Source organism: Eretmochelys imbricata, chromosome 1 (assembly GCF_965152235.1).
Source record: "Eretmochelys imbricata isolate rEreImb1 chromosome 1, rEreImb1.hap1, whole genome shotgun sequence".
NCBI lineage: Eukaryota > Metazoa > Chordata > Testudines > Cheloniidae > Eretmochelys > Eretmochelys imbricata.
Genome location: NC_135572.1, coordinates 154,592,076 through 154,608,883, shown reverse-complemented (window position 1 = coordinate 154,608,883; position 16,808 = coordinate 154,592,076). Strand labels below are relative to the sequence as shown.

At 42.0% G+C, this 16,808-nt stretch overlaps 1 protein-coding gene across 4 annotated transcripts in view; it reads right to left on the bottom strand.

Moving 5' to 3' along the window:
- USP9X (ubiquitin specific peptidase 9 X-linked) overlaps positions 1-16,808 on the bottom strand; it is a 209,910-nt gene that overhangs the window by 177,911 nt on the left and 15,191 nt on the right. Inside the window, exon 2 of one of the 4 annotated variants that reach the window (XM_077817422.1) lies at positions 4,908-5,071. The exons of the other annotated variants lie outside the window; for them this stretch is intronic. The gene's annotated coding sequence lies outside the window, so the exon portion shown is untranslated. The remainder of the gene's footprint in view (positions 1-4,907; positions 5,072-16,808) is intronic. 4 annotated transcript variants of the gene reach the window in all.

The window sequence follows — 16,808 nt, the reverse complement described above, 5'->3', positions numbered from 1 at the left end:
TCCAGCTGGAAGACAGGAAACAGCTCCACTGTCCTCACACTCTGCTTCTGAAAAGGAATGGAACTTCACTATCTTTCCTCTCCTTAGCTTTCTGGCCTTAACGGAACCACAACATAACCTTGACTACCTGAATGACAACATGGTAGGATGATGATTTTCTGAACAAAATTAAGGGAATTTTCAATGTAATAGACACTGGAGACAATCCTTTATCAGACAGTTTTTGGTAAACTAAGCTACATAAGAAACAAGTGCATTTATTTTAGTATAGGAGATACATACATGAAGTATAATATTTCAACGTGTTTAAGGTTAAGGAAAGTATGCTCCCCCCCCCCCTCTAAATATTGTGGATTTCTTGAGCACCTTCCACTCAAGATTCTCAAGCCTGGTTTAATACTTAAATTTTAGGCAACATAGCTATGCCAGTCAGGAATGTGAAAAACAACAACAGCCTTGAAAAAAAGTTACGCCCACCTAACCCCCAGTATGGATTTATTTCTGTCAATGGAACAATGTTTCTGTTGACCTAGCTACGATCACTTTGGGAGGTGGTGTTCCTGCACCAACAGATACCCTTCCATTAATGTAGAAATCTCATGGGGACTACAACTACACAGAAGCTCATCTCAAGTAACTCCAGTTACTGGAAAGTAACCACCATAACTTTTTTGAGAAGCCTCTGCGTATTATCACTTGTGGGAGTTTAGCGAGCAATACAACCCTTAGGAAAAGGAACTAAAGAATTCTAGATAAACAAGGACAGAGGTTTTGTCAGCAGAACTGACAACACAGGCAACAGCTCTGGATAGTTGGGTATACTTAAAGGGGCAATGAAAACTCCCCGACACTGCTGACTATATACCTCTTTGGTGTCATGTCAGAAATTGAACATTTGAATTTGGTCAGCAGGAGAAACCTTAGAGGTCAAATAGCTTTCAGCTTCAGTATATCGATGTGGAGCATCATTCACTGAAAAGTTCACAAACCTTGAAAAGGATACGATCAAGGTGAGTTTCTCAGTCTACTACTGAAAATGTTACTGCACTTGACAATGGAGGGGAGACGAGAACTAGATGATAGCATGTCTGTTTGTCCTTTGTTTTTCCCGCATTAAAGCACAAGTGTCTTGAGTCACAATGCCTAGGGCCCTATGAAATCCACATTAAAGAGAACACAGACGGAATCAAAACACAGAATCCAGTGCTGTAAAAAAACAAAAAATCCATGGCTGGAGGAGCTCTGTTCCCTCACCCATTCAAGGTGGGATCCAGGGACAAGGTTCACTATACCCCAATGTCCGGTATTGTAAAGGGCGTTATAGTGAGGGTGTACCGTATATGCGTTTTTGCCCTCTTCCTTCTTCAAAAAGCCAGTCAGAAAGTGAAGATGGCAGGCACACCATGATGGTCTCCCCTGATGTAATACACACAAGATGGAATAGCTGGTTTCAGGCAATAAAATCATGCAGAGCACACTGATCTCTACCAGGACTTTTTTGAAAAAGAGAAGTCATCAGCACAGGCTGTGACAAACCTTTAGACATTACCTAGCAGTCAGGAGAAATCAGACTTGCTGAAACTTAAGACAGCTTTCATATCTGAAGCTTGTCCCAAACGGATAACAGCACCAACCATCCTTGAGGATACCCACTGCCCTACAGCTGCCTTTGCTTTCAATATTATGGAAGACGTGAGGTCAGTCTTGATTTCTGAAACAGCCAAAACCTGTGGGTTTGGTGAAGATACATCCAAGAGGATGACTTTTTTTTTTTTTTAATGGAGAAGAGAGAGAAATACCCTGGACAATCTACATGAAACCTATCAGCTTTCTTTTACCAAAATCTCCAAACACTGTGATGTCCATACAGCAAAAAACCATGTATAATCTGATCCGTTTGTTTGATCCCTGGCAATCGTTAGACATGCAAAACATTGATCAGTACAGCCATACACCATCTCTTGCCCATCCCTCACCAGAATTGTGTGAACAAAGGTTGGTGTTTCTGTGCAGCACTCAGAATGAGCCCAACCCAGATCCACTGGATCTTTGGCGCTTACTGGAAGATAAGAATGTAAGAACAGAAGAACCACCATACTGGGTCAGACCAAAAATCCATCTACCCTAGTATCCTGTCTTCCGACAGTGGCCAATGCCAGCTGCCCCAAATGGAATGAACTGAACAGGTAATTATCAAGTGATCCGTCATCCTGTTGCCCATTCCCAGCTTCTGGCAAACAGAGGCTAGGGACACCATCCCTGCCCATTCTGGCTAACAGCCACTGATGGACCTATCCTCCAAACTTATCTTGTTCTTTTTTACAGATTATAAAGGGACGAGTGCCTAAAGTAGCAGACACTGCCCTACCTTACATCTTCTTTCCTGTCAGATTTTTAGACACAGAGAGAAGCTTTAGTAAATATGAAAATCTACTTACAGACAAGAGGGAATCACTTTCTGAGGATAATGCTAAAAGGATAACCATAAATGTACCACAATGGAGATGTCTGCCAGAGATAGCAAAAATATTTAAGTTTGTCAATTTGTAATACTACTCAGCAATAAACTGTTGGTTTGATAGTCTGAAATTATTTAATCAAATTTGAAATTAAGTTAAACATTCCTTCCGAATATAGGAAGCTTGAAAGTTAGAGTTTAATTTAAAATGACAACGACTGCTGCAAAGATGAACTATTTTATGTTTAGTGCATGTTTTTGTTTTTTAATTATTCAAATATGAATTCAGTTACATTGACACTGTAAGAGACTCTTACTTCCGTGGACTTCTTGTATTACTGTTCAGCAATATCAGTTTGGTCATACTACCAAGAGCTACTTTAAAAAAGCGATTTAAAATGTGTTAACTTTTACATATACTGTATATCTGCAGGATGTTTTGTTTAAATTGTAGGATTTTTTTTAAATCAGTTTTTCCCCATTGCAATCCAATTCTGAATATTTTCATGAATTTATAGTAAGGCTACTTAATTGTTGTCAAAGTATCCAAACAATTTTGATTAAAAAAAACAGACTTTTTTTTAAAAGGAAAAAACAAAATCGGAAAATAATAAATCCACCATAATAAAACAGATTCATAGGGCCCAAAATGTCACACGTGTTCATAATCCAAGACAGAGGTTGTATACCCATAGCAGCCACACAGAGGCCTAAAATATAGCATGATGAAAGACTGCACCCAGGTGCAGTAGGAACCTGTCCTCCAGCAGGGAAGTTTGCTGGTTTAGGCCCCATTAGGGATCCAGTGACCCCCAACCCTTTCATGTAGGGATTAAAATGAACCATGTTTTGTTTATACAACGTTCCAAGAACTGAAAGGTGCAAATACTCCTGCGAGCCAAAATCTAGACACAGAAATTAATGCCCTAGCATCTCAAAAATTATGATATTCAACCATTTGGTGAAAACTGGTAGTGCTAGAAGAATGCCAAAGTACAGAATACTATGTTATTTGGTAGATGTCTTCCATTATACTAGCCAGAGCTATATTAAATGAGAAAGATCAAAACATAAAAGTAGGCATCTTTCAAAACTGTACCATCAAGTGTGCGGACTGAAACTGCAATTTACAAATTGCAACGCAACTGAATGGGCAAGACCCCATAGGTAAAACAAATACTTCTGGCTGGGTGCAAGTCAATAAGCACTGTTTGTGGAACCTCAGTGGGAAAGGTATCAATTCTCTGATGGATAACATATCTGAGCAGTAGCAAGCCACATGTGAAGAAATCATGATCAGCACTGCTTGCTAGTTGGCTAAGGAATAAACCTTACACACCAATAAGTCTTTATCCTTAAATGTTAATCCATGGGTTCCTAGACTAGTGTTTCTTCCCGTAAGCCCACGTTTGGCTGAATTTAAAAGTGCTCAAGGAACTGAAACAGACTGTCTGCCACCAAGAAGTTGTAAATAATCAAAGCTAGAGCTGCTGAGACTCCCTCAAATACAAAGCATGACTGCGCCACTGGATCCAAAGGGATACTTGGCAAAAATTTCTAACACCAAGGCGGGGCTCAGTATCACAGGAACAGCACTGACCAATTCCACACTCTGGGAGGGTGCTACGGACTATAGCTGCCCACTCCATACCAGAGTCACTCCAGAATTGAACTCCAAAAAGTGCTGCTCTTAGTTTAGTACTGGAAGCAAGTTACAGCAGCTAGTCAGTAATCCAGATGGGGGGGCTTGAACCGATGAACTACAAAGGAGATAGATGGAATATATATGCCATAGGACATGAGTGAAGTAAATGCTAGTCTAGCATAAAACACCAAACTGCAGTCTACCCCAAGAGAATGAGTAAGATAACCACAAAATCTCCACACAGATCTCAGTGTCCATCCAGAGTCATGTTAAGGAGCCGCTCTTTGCAGTGATTGATCCTAAGCACCAGACTCGGTCAACCAACATGGACCTACGGATTTCCATGCCACTTAGACTGAGCATAGACAACAGAGCTGGAATCCCTAAGCAGAGAGATCTGGGCACCATCGCCTCTTTTGCAAGCTCGCTTCATAGGCAAACATGCTTGCTTCTTGGCACTGGACTCAACTGATCCAGAAGAGCTCTAGATATATAATGCTGCTTATGTCAGACACAGAACTGGTTTGAAAGTGCTTCATAACTGATGACATTAGACCACAGCACTAAGAATTGATCCAGATGAATCCAGAGAACCTTGGTGCTGCTTATGTCAGCAACAGAACTAGTTTTAGCTCTCCAGAGAGAACTGTTTCAGGTCCTTGAAATCAAACTCTGACTGCAGTACAGTCTATGTCTGAAACTCTTGTTTTATCTAACATTTCCAAGTCAGAATTGTTGATTTAAACAATCTGAATCTTGTACGTTATTGCTATATTTAATAACTGTTAGACAATGTGCCATTACCTTCATAGCTTTCAGTATCATAGGGTAAGATGTTCTTTTTCCATTCCATGAAATCACAATGTAAAGAAGTGGACCAGACAGTGCTCCATATTGTCAAGTGGAAGACCAGATTTCAATTCCCATTCCTGGGTCTGGCTCACACGACAGACAATGGGACAGAACGGCTGAAAAGGAAGCACATTCAAAGATTGAAAGGGATGAGTGCCTCACCTCTTTAAATAGAAAGTCCTCAGGCAAATGGAAGAACAGACTTCCTTCAAAACCTATATATTCCTCAGTCGAGAAGATGGTAGTTACAATGTAGGATCTAGGGGGTTGTTAAAGCAACAGATAGCCTTAATGATCCTTAAGATACTGGTTAACAGAAGGAGAAGGGAAAAACTGCATCCTCAACTATACAGACGTCTTAATTCTACTGTGGCATTATGGTGACATCAGCATGCCTTAGTACACTGCAAAATGTACACAAATTACATGTTAATAAATTGTTTTTCCAACTCACAAAGCAGAGGAAAGAATGCAAAACTACAAGATCCCCGTGCAGAAATCCATAGAAAGTAGGGGGTTATGCACTGACTATTCCTATTCTGAGTCTGCACCTATTTTGAGTTTCCACCTATAATGTGGGTGAAAGCCTGAGATTCAGTTGTTCTAAAATTGAGACTGAAAAAAGTTGGAGTTGCTGTGTTTAGGTGGTAACAGAAGAGAGAAATTAGACCTTGGTCACATATCTGTGAGTAAAACAAACTAAAGTTTGCAAGCTGGAAACAAGCAACTGATGTTAGGCAAGTTTGACAAAGAAGACAGTGGGAAAATGTGTACTACAACTTAAACAATGAGCTTCCTAAAAGTTTTAGGATCACTCCTACTAGAATGGCCTTCAAATTGTTAAAAGATTTTTGAAATTTATGACTGTGCTTTCTACCTATTATGAAGACCCTTTCTGGTCTACTCCTAGACTTTCATTACCAAATGTGTGTGACAATGGAAAGAAATTGAAGAGATTTCTCCTCACCTGGGGCAAAATTTATAGCAAGTGACAACCTCAAAATAAAATTAAAAAAAAAAAAAATCAAAGGTAAGAGTACTGCACATATACATTTCAAATTGAGGACGACTTAATCACATGCCTGATAAACAATACAATACCATGCTTTCATTTTGTGTTTTTCAGATCTACTAAAGAACAGCATCCCACAGAAGTATTCTTGGCAATATAACTGGTTGGAAAATTTTGAAAAGTTCAGAAGTCTGACAAAAATGTGGGAAGGAAAAAAATCTGACATTTTTCATTGTTTCCCCCCTACTTTCCAATCAGCTGTACTTGACAATCCAGGATAGATTAGGGTCTTGTACCTTCCCAGTGTCAAATCATGTCCATATAGAGGAAATAGCCTAAAAAGTCAGTTAACAGTTTACCTACTATACTGGCTTCTAGTATGTATTGCTTAACAAAACATTAAAAAGTGTGACCTTTTAAGTATCCCAGAAAGACACAAAAAGGTGAGTGTATTGTACTTACCTCCTTTCTACTGTTGGGCACTATCTGCATTTCAATCATTAAGACAACATCCCATGACAAACAAGGACAAAAACTGCTTAGACTTTTTATGAAGGAGTTTTGATTGACTCTCTGTTGCATCTTTGGCAGATAAATCTAAGATCTGTCAATAACAATTACAGTAATTCCTCGCTTAAGGTTGTAGTTATGTTCCTGAAAAATGCTACTTTAAGCAAAACAATGTTAAACTAATCAAATTTCCCCATAAGAATTAATGTAAATGGGGAGGTTAGGTTCCAGGGAACCTTTTTTCCCAAGACAAAAGACATGTGTGTGTATATATATATACACACACGGGGGGGGGGGGGGGGGGGGTGTTAGACAATGCAATACTGTACACAGCAATGATGACTGTGAAGCTTGGTTGAGGTGGTGGAGTCAGAGTGGGATATTTCCCAGGGAATGCCTTACTGCTAAATGATGAACTAACACTCGGCTAAGCCTTCAAGGGTTAACACATTGTTGATAATGTAGCCTCACACTCTACAAGGCAGCACAAATGGAGGGAGGAAACAACAGACGCATGGCAGTGGCTGCAAACAGTTCCCTGCGGAAACTGAATGTGATGATCCCATGTTATCCCACTGGAGCGCACCACTCCCTCCACTTTCCAAAGTGCGGGGGGGGGGGAAGGTGTTACACACACACACATATATATATACACATACATATGTGTGTGTGTGTCAGACGCACACTGCCCTTTTAAGTATGCCAACCCCACTCTAAGTACACTGCCTTTTTCAGCAGATCAGCAAGTTGAGACAGCAGCTGCTGCCAGCAAGCTCCCTCAGTCCTGAGACCTGCCGTGTGCCCCCTTGCTCTGTGGAGATGGGGTACAAGAGCGGGTGGAGGGGGACACCCTGATGACAGCACTCTTCCCCCTGCACAGCTAGCAAGAGGCTCCCAGGAGCAGCTCCAAGGCAGAGGGCAGGAGCAGCACACAGCAGTAGGGGGAGGGACACCTGAACTGCCTGGCAATTGATAGCCTGCTGGGTGGCTGCCGCACAGGGAACTTAGGGGAGCTGATGGGGGGCTGCCAGCCCACTCTGGTTCCAAGCCCCCACCAGCTAGCTCCAATGGGTTGTTCTTCCTGCAAGCAATGAAGCAGGCAGCAGCCAACTTATAAGGGAGCATTGTGCAACTTTAAACGAGCATGTTCTCTAATAGATCAGTGACGTAACAATGAAACAACATTAACCGGGACAACAAGTGAGGAGTTACTGTACATCCAAGGCACCACTGATGTTTTTGCTTGGCCATTATGTTATTTTATTGCAAATGTTTTGCATTTTGTTCAAAACTGGTCATAAGAACCTTAGACTGTTCATTTTAAAGTTGACTAAAATTTAATGCCTTTTCTTCACCTGTAACTCACTCCCCAAAACCTCCCCTCCTCCTTTCTCCACTTCTCTCTCCTCACAAAATCTTGTCAGTTTTCTCTTGGAAGAAATTGGCAGAACGCAATATAATCTTTGCCCTCCCCTCAGCTTGCCTTCTCTTTCCCCCTTCTCTCCCCATCACAAAGTTTCTTGTCTGCTCGCCTCCCCTAACCCTTCCATTTGCCTCAGTAAACCCATTCCAGCTCCTGATCTCCCTCATGCCTGCTCTCATCCCCTCCCTTCCTCTTCTCCTTATCACACTCCCTTCTGGCTCTTTCCCATCACAACACAATCATGCTTTCATCTTAAAAACCCACCCTTATCCTACTTGCCTCTCCAGGTACAACCCCTTCTTCCTTTTATATCTAAGCTCACTGAACATGCTCTTTACAATAGCTGTCAAGAGTTCCTCTCCTTTAGTTCTATTCTAGATGCTCTACACTCTGGATTCTGCCCCTGGCGCTCCACTGAAATTGTTCTCGTCAAAGTCTCTACTGACCTCTTCCTACTTCAGTGGTCCCCAAACTTTTCACAGCTGTTCCTGCCCTTACCCCTGTTGGGAGCACCCCCACAAGAGTGGGGCTGTGGCTCTGGGGGAGTGGAGGGGAGCTGCATGGACAAGGGTAAGAAGGCCGAGGCTGGGACCTCAGCTGGGGGCCGGGCTGGGGCAGCAGCCAGGTGGTGCTCCCTCCTTACCCCCCGTGGGGGCTGGCACAGGCCATGGCTCTCCGAACATTGCTCCATATCCCCCTAGGGGGGCATGCCCCACAGTTTTGGGACCACTGTCCTTAACTAAACTCAGAACCAGTACTCCATCCTCATCCTCCTTGACCTGTCAGCTACTGCTGACAATCACGCTCCTCTTGAAATCTTGCCCTCCCTTGGTTTCTCTGTTCTCTCATGGTTCTCCTCCTACCGTTCTAATTGCTCCTTCATTGTCTCTTTCAGAGTATCCCCTTCTCCCACCCTCCAACTTTCTGTGGAGGTCATAGAGTTTAAAGCCAGAAGGGACCATCAGATGATCTAATCTGACCTCCTCAGATATATCAGAGGCCACCAACACCACTCAGCACCTGCACACTAAACCACAACAAGCAAAATTAAACGAAAGTATTACTGATCACAGGAGACTAAACTATTATTGTGCTATAGGCAGAGACCAGGAGGGACTGTGGTGCATCAATGGCTGAGGGCCCTGCAATGGCCGGGAACTGATTAAGGGAGATATACCCACATGTTCCCAGCAAGTGACCCGCACCACAAGCTGCAGAGAAAGGCAAACTCCACCAGCAAGGTCATGCCAATCTGGCGTCAGGGAAAATTCCTTCCTGAACCCACATATAGTGATCAGTTAGACCTTGAGCATATGAGCAAAAGTCAGCCAGCCAAACACCTGAGACACAGAAAGCGGGATGCCATCTTAGAGTTTCCACAAGTCTCTGTCTTTGGTCCCCATCTCTTCTCCCTATGCACCTTATTGCTGGGTAATCTCATCTACAAACACAAATTAAACTTCCACCTTTATGCTGACGACTTACAGATCTACATCTCTACTCCAGACCTGTCTCCTTCTGTCTAAACTAAAACCTGACATCTCCTTGTGGATGTCTAGCCATCACCTAAAGATAAAAATAGTTAAAAGAACGCTCCTAATTTTCCACTATAACTTCCACAAGGCCTCCCAACTACCTCCTATTGCTCGCTCTCTCTCACTGTGGATACCACCATCATCAGAAATACACAAAAAGCAGGAAGCCTGCCAAACAATCATGGGGCCAAAGGATGATTAGGAGTACTCAAGGAAGATAAGGCCATTGCAGAGAAGCTAAATGAATTCTTTGCATCTGTCTTCACTGCAGAGGGTGTAAGGGAGATTGCCATACCTGAGCCATTCTTTTTAGGTGACAAATCTGAGCAACTGTCTCAGATTGATGTATCAATAGAGATGGTTTGGGAACAAATTGATAAATTAAACAATAATAAATCATGAGGACCAGATGGTACTCACCCAAGAATTCTGAAGGAACTCATGAAATTGCAGAACTACCAACTGTGGTATATAACCCATTGCATAAATCAGACACTGTACTAGACGACTGCAGGATAGCCAATGTAATGCTGATTTTTTAAAAAAGGCCCCAGAGGCAATCTTGATAATTACAGGCCAGTAAGCCTAACTTCAGTACTATGCAAACTGGTTGAAACTATAGTAAAGAACAGAATTATCAGGCAACACAGATGAACAGGATATGCTGGGGAAGAGTCAACACTGCTTTTGTAAAGGGAAATGATGCCTCACCATTCTATTAGAATTATTTGAGGGCGTCAGCAAGCACGTGGATAAGGGTGATCCAGTTGATATAGTGTACTTGGACTGTCACAGAGCCTTTGATAAGATCCCACACTGAAGACCCTTGAGCAAACTAAGCAAACATGGGATAGGAGGTAAGGTCTTTATAGATCAGTAACTGGCTAAAGGACAGGAAATAAAGTGTTAGTTTTTACAATGGAAAGAGGTAAATACCAGGGTCCCCCAAGGATCTGTACTGACAATGTGTTGTTCAGTATATTCATAAATTATATGGAAAAGGTGGTGAACAGTGAGGTGGAAAAGTTTGCAGATAAAAATTTTATGAAATCTAATGTTAAAGTATATAACACACAGGTTAAGAAAAGTGTCTATACATCTGGGCATAGTGCTTACATTATCCACAAATACAAAAAGTTTGTTTTAAAAGTCATAAGATACATATACATATATACAGAGAGAGAGCGCGCACATAATCAGCAATAACCTAAATTTAGGTAAATAAATGTAATTAAATTAGCCAAGATAGTTAAGTCCAAGATAGCTAAGATCACCGTAAAAAGTTACAAAGGAATCTCACTAAACTGGGTGATTGGACAACAAAATGGCAGATGAAATACAATACTGGTAAGCACAAAGCAATGCACACTGGAAAACAATCCCAATTACGCATACAAAATAATAGGGTCTGAATTAGCTGCCATCACTAAAGAAAGATCTTGCAGTAATTGTGGATAGTTCTCTGAAAAAAACTGCTCAACATGCAGCAGCAGTCAAAAGAGCTAACAATGTTCAGGAACTTTTAGGACAGGGATAGATAAGAAAACAAAAAATATAATGCCTCTATATAAATCTATGGTACATTCACACCTCGAATACTGCTTGCAGTTCTGGGCACCCCACCTCAACTGGAAAAGATATAGAGAAGGAGAACAAAAATTATTACGGGTTTGGCATAGCTTCCATATGAGGAGAGATTAAAAAGACTGGGACAGTTCATCTTATAAAAAAAACCTAAGGGAGGATGTGATCGAGGTCTATAAACTCATGAACGGTGTGGAGAAAGTGAATAGGGAAGTGTTATTTACCCCTTCACATAACAAGAACTAGGGTCACCCAATGAAGTTAAATAAGCAGCAGGTTTAAAACAAATGAGGAAGTGCTTCTTTCCACAACACACAGTCAACCTATAGAACTCATTGCCAGGGGATGTTGTGAAGGCCAAAAGTATAACTGGGTTCAAAAAAAAGATCTAGGCAAATTTATGGAGAAGAGGTTCATCAATGATTATTAGCCAAGATGGTCCAGGGATGCCACCCCATGCGTCGGGTGTTCCTAAACTTCTGACTGCCGGAAGCTGGGACTGGACAACAGAGAATGTGTGTCACTCGATAAATGCCCTGATCTGTTCATTCCCTCTGAAGCATCTGGCACTGACCACTGTTGGAAGACAGGATACTGACCTAGACCAGGGGTCTCAAACACGCGGCCTGCAGAGTTATTTCCTGCAGCCGCCAAGCTCCCTTCACCCACTGCCCCCCTCCCACTCCAGCGTGCTGCATCCCCGCTTGTCTGCCTATCTCCAGGCACTTCCCGCTGCCAAACAGCTGTTTGGCAGCACTTAGCGCTTTCCAGGAGGAAGGGGGGAGGAGCGGGGAGCCGTGTGCTCAGGGGAGGAGGCAGAGAAGAAGTGGGGCAGGGGTGTGGATTTGGGGAAGGGATTGGAATATGGGCGGGAAGAGGAGGGGCCTCATGGAAGGGGTGGAGTGGGGGGGAGTCAGTGATGCAGCCCTCACGCCAATGTACTAGTCCTCATGGGGCCCTGGTGGTGATTTGAGTTAGAGATCCCTAAGCTACACAGACCATTGGTCTGATCCCGCCTGTCACTCAAGTCTGTAACCTGAGCATCATCTTCAGCTTGAACCTCTCCAAGTCCTCACATCCAGGCTATGTTTAAGTCTTGCCAATTATTTTCTGCATTGTATCTTTAAGAGATGACCTTTCTTATCCATCCACATAGCTAAAACGATCAGAACTCACATCTCAATTACTGCAACATCCTTCTCGTTGGGCTTGACAAACACAATCTCGCGCCACTCATATCCTTTCAAAATGCTGCTGTAAAGACCATCTCTCAGCCCATCACTCTGGCAATGCTGTTCCTCTTCAAATTCCTCTGCTGGTTCCCCCTTCTCTATCACTTCAAACATGAGCTGATGATCTTCACTTTCGAGACCCTTCAAGGTCTACCCCCCCACCGCAACGTCTCATTCGCTATTGAGATGTTGCCTGTTGTATCCATTTGGCCATAATGCCAGCCTCCATCACCCGCTTCTTAAAATTTTCCAACCAACAACTTCATGTTTTCTCCCATGCTTCCCTTTACACTTGGGAGAAGCTCCTTGTAAACATCCACAAAGCTACCTCATTATTCACCTTGAAAACCGTCAAAACTTTGCTGTGATACTTACAAAAAACAGTTAGGCAGTATGCTCAACACACCAGCAGCCTATCATGCTGACCAATATGGTTTCACAGTTTCCTTGTATTCAGTCATCTGTCAATCAATCTGTTGCCTTTTGTTTTAGATTGTAAGCTCTTTGGGGCAGAGAGTGTCTTTTTGTTTTGTGTTTGTACAGTACCTACCACAGTGGGTTCTGGTCCATGACTAAAGCTCCTAGGCACTACAGTTATTTATAACACTAATAAAAATGAAACATTTTGATAAATCCATAAAAATGCTGGATGACTAAAGGTGAAATACAAAAGTTAGTTTCCTTAAACATTCCTGAATAAACTGGAGGGGACCTCAGACTCTAGAAAAAAATTAAACCTTTTTCAATAACAGACATCCATCTCCCCACCCACGTATAGTAGCTGCAGAATCACCTAATAATTAGGAGAGATTTCACCAAGTTTTGTGTTCTATTTCCCACACACACCTCTTTTGCAAGTCCACTTATTTGTCACTTCAGGAAAGTGACTGTCCCACTGGATGGAGACAACCCAGCATGGACTAAATCAACACCAGTAATATCACTGATCATTAACAGAGCATGGAGTCTCCTTTTGTGGCTGTAGGAAATTGCACTTTTCAAAACAAGGCTCCCAAACTACCTTAATTCTGTCCCGAGATGTCAGCCTATCATCTTCCCTTCTTTACATGTAGAGTATCAAAACTGTGCATCACAGAACACGGATTTTATCATTTATTTCATACACACATCTGATACTGGATGTACTGCTTTGTTACTACACTAACCTTTGCTTTCTTTAGTAAGAGCTAAACTTCATGATCGGGGTATACAAGGTTCATATGTGGAGACATGCTACCTCTCTGCCTGACACTTAGTTAACTGGATGGCAAACCAAATCATTGGGCTCAATCCTGTAAGGTGCTGATCACTTCCTACTAAGAGGCATGTCCTCAGCATCTGGCAGGATTGGACCCTTAACTATGAGGAATGATTGCCTTCATGTTGCTATCCTTCTATTAAGTAATTCGTAAAACTGTGTATGTATGAATGACTGTAAAAGAAGACACTAAGCAGTGCAACTACTATTCAATTAAGATTAAGGCATCCTCTCTGTGTGGTCACAAAAATTTATGGATAGACAATACGAGTTCCTAATTCTCAGACCCAAATTAAAGCCACTTGAATGCCTTGCTTAAGTGCAACCATAACTCTATTTCTTGAGTTTAAGGGATTTTTTTTTGTTTATAATCTCAGGTTCTTCTAAGGTAAAGTGCAGTCAAACTATTGATATGCATCTGGTACTTTCACTTCATAAATTTGCATAGTTTGTGTGGGAAATTCTTTAGTTTTAGGTTGGACTTTTTCCAGTCTGGTCCTAAGGCCTGCTGGAGAGAAATCCTGTTCCTATAAACCCTAGCATGTCTACAAAAGGGACAGGCCTAATCCAGCAGTGTTAATCAGGTCTGGCTTTAGGATGGAGGTGCCAAACCCTCTGTGATCCATAGGAGAAGTACGGAAGTTCTTCCCCTACACTCTAGTCCTGCAAGCCCCATTTCCCTCTTAGCTGAAGACCTTAGGAGGAGACTGGCAGTCATTTGCACATAATGAAGTTGGCAGGAGGGGTAGAGCTAGAGCACTCCCTACCCCACATTGATAAGCCCAGAGATGGGATTACATTTTGAGGTCTGCCTTTATGAAGAAACAGGCCAAAAACTTTTTTTTTTTTTTTAAAGCAGCACTCTTAGGTCTTCAGTAATCTGTAACATTTTACACTATGCTTGCAGGAGTCTACATTCCACAGACATGTTACTAATTTACAAATTAGCTAATTTTGAAATTACACATTAGCAAACTACATTTTGGTTAGGGATCAGATTCCAAAAATGGCACTGGGGCATTATTCTGAGCTCCACCCATTAAACACCACACACAGTAGATTTTGCAGATGTTTAAAATGTAACCATGCACACTCTCCAGGCTCCTTAGTCCCACTTTCCTTTCAGGGGCATATGAATACATCCATTATGGGTCTGGCTACCTCTCAAAGAGGCTCACATGGCTTGCTGGGCTTCTTAAACTTGGCTTCTCATTGAGAGGGCTTAAACATCCCAGTGGACTCTTCTAGGCTCATTAGGCTTTTTCTTGATTGAGGGAGGGAAAATGTGGCAGTTTCCCAAGCTCACTCACTGGTGGTACTAAAATGTGTTCTCACTCTCAGTTGATTATGCATCTTCACACTGTGCAGATAAAGATTTTTAATAAGTCCAATATATTGTACACATTCACGTGTATATGTTTAAAAGACATTCACCCATACATTTTTTTAAGTGACTTATCAGTAATAAATATTCCCATACCGCCAGCCATAAATTTCACGCATGCAGTTTCCTGCGAAACTAGACCTAAGCATTAGCACCATGTGCACTCCTACCACTCTGTATGACTTCTGTTAAGGCCAGTCTACACTGAAAACTTACATCAGCATACTGTCTCTGAAGGGTCTGAAAAATCCACACCCTGAGACACATACCTATGCCAACCTAACTCCCAGCATAGTCAGCACTACACCAGTGCAAGCATTCTTCCATCGATCTAGCTACTTCCTCTGGGAGAGGTGGATTAACTACAGTGATGGGGGACCCCTCCCATCACTATGACGTGTCTACACTGAAGGGCTACAGCTGTGTGCTGTAGAATTTTAAGTGAAGATAGAGCTTGAGATGGACATTAAAAGCATTGTCATGGCACCAGAACAACACAGGATGATGGTGTCCCACTTCAGACTTTTCTTCTAAATAAGTTATATTGGGAAGCATTTAAGTTTTCCTTAAAAGTATATTAAAAAATACTTTGAACAAAGTGAGAACTCTACACACTATGTTTCTCTCATTAAGTACGAACCATAAGCTATCCCCGCAAACTAGTAACCAAACAACTCACTGCAGACTACCTGCAAGCGGCACAGAACTTGTAAAGCAGTGGTCCACATGCTCTGCTATAGTAGTCAGCAATGCTCTTATACCAACAGGGAAAATAGAGGCAACTTTTTAATTTCATTCTTGAGTCTTGACATAGTTCAATTTTGTTAATCCTCAACATTTTCTTTTAAATGCTTTCTAAATTCAACAAAAACTCTGTTCCTCTTCTAGTGCTACTAGCTCTATCCAGCACTGCAGTTTTTTTATACTCTATTTTTCATTTTACTAAATGATAGCAAGAGATGAATCCAGTGCAGGAGCAAGGATACTCAACATCAAGCACAATTTAAGTCTCTCATCAATTACAGAAGAAGTTGGAAATTATGACTATAGGTAAGGCTGCCTAATACTTTTCATTACAAGACTATGTTTTCAGTAGCTTTAACTGTAAAACTTCAACCACTTGGGCTGAAATTTTCCACATCGGGCATCTGCCTCAGCCTGAAGATTTCTGTAAACGGTTTTCAAGAAAAAAAGGCTAGTGAAAACTGTTTTGTCCATATTCAAAAAACTCTTACAGCCACTTTGGTGAAAAGCTGTAGATTTGGGGGGAAATCAGTTCACACAAGCTCTGTAGAGGTTTGTTAGAAGCTCACAGCTAAAATCTTTGAAGATCCTGTCTACACTAAAATGCTCTACCCCTGAACATACCCCATCCCCAAAAAGTGACTGAGCATGCTCCAACCTATGGCTGAAGAGAACTTTTCCAGCATGTGCTCTTCCAGGCACAGGAACTGACAAAAAGGTACACTCTCCCCTATGCTTTCAATGTTCTTCCTGCTGGCACCTAGGCAGCATGGAGAAGGATGCAGTCTGACTTGAATACAGAGGGTGAGAAGCAGAGAGCTGATGAGGAGAGTGAGCAGTAGTGGGGGACAGAGAGTAGTCCATAGTGGGGTGGGGGGAGTTTGAGGAATCAAAGCAGAAGGGGCAGGGCCAGAAGGGTTGATAACTAGCAGAGCCCACTGCCCTCCAGAACCTGGAACTGAAACCATTATTTCTGAGTCTCAACGTTCCTTTGTTGTCTATTAAATGAATGTGAAACTTAGGAGCAAAGTGTGTCATCATTCCCCTCTAACTGACAGATCCAAAGAAAAGACAGCAGCCTTCAATTGCTATCAATTATTCTGTTAGCTCACATGGTTAAGGGCTATGCTGTGGATTTAAAAGGTCTCTCTCTCTTCTGATGACCAATGTG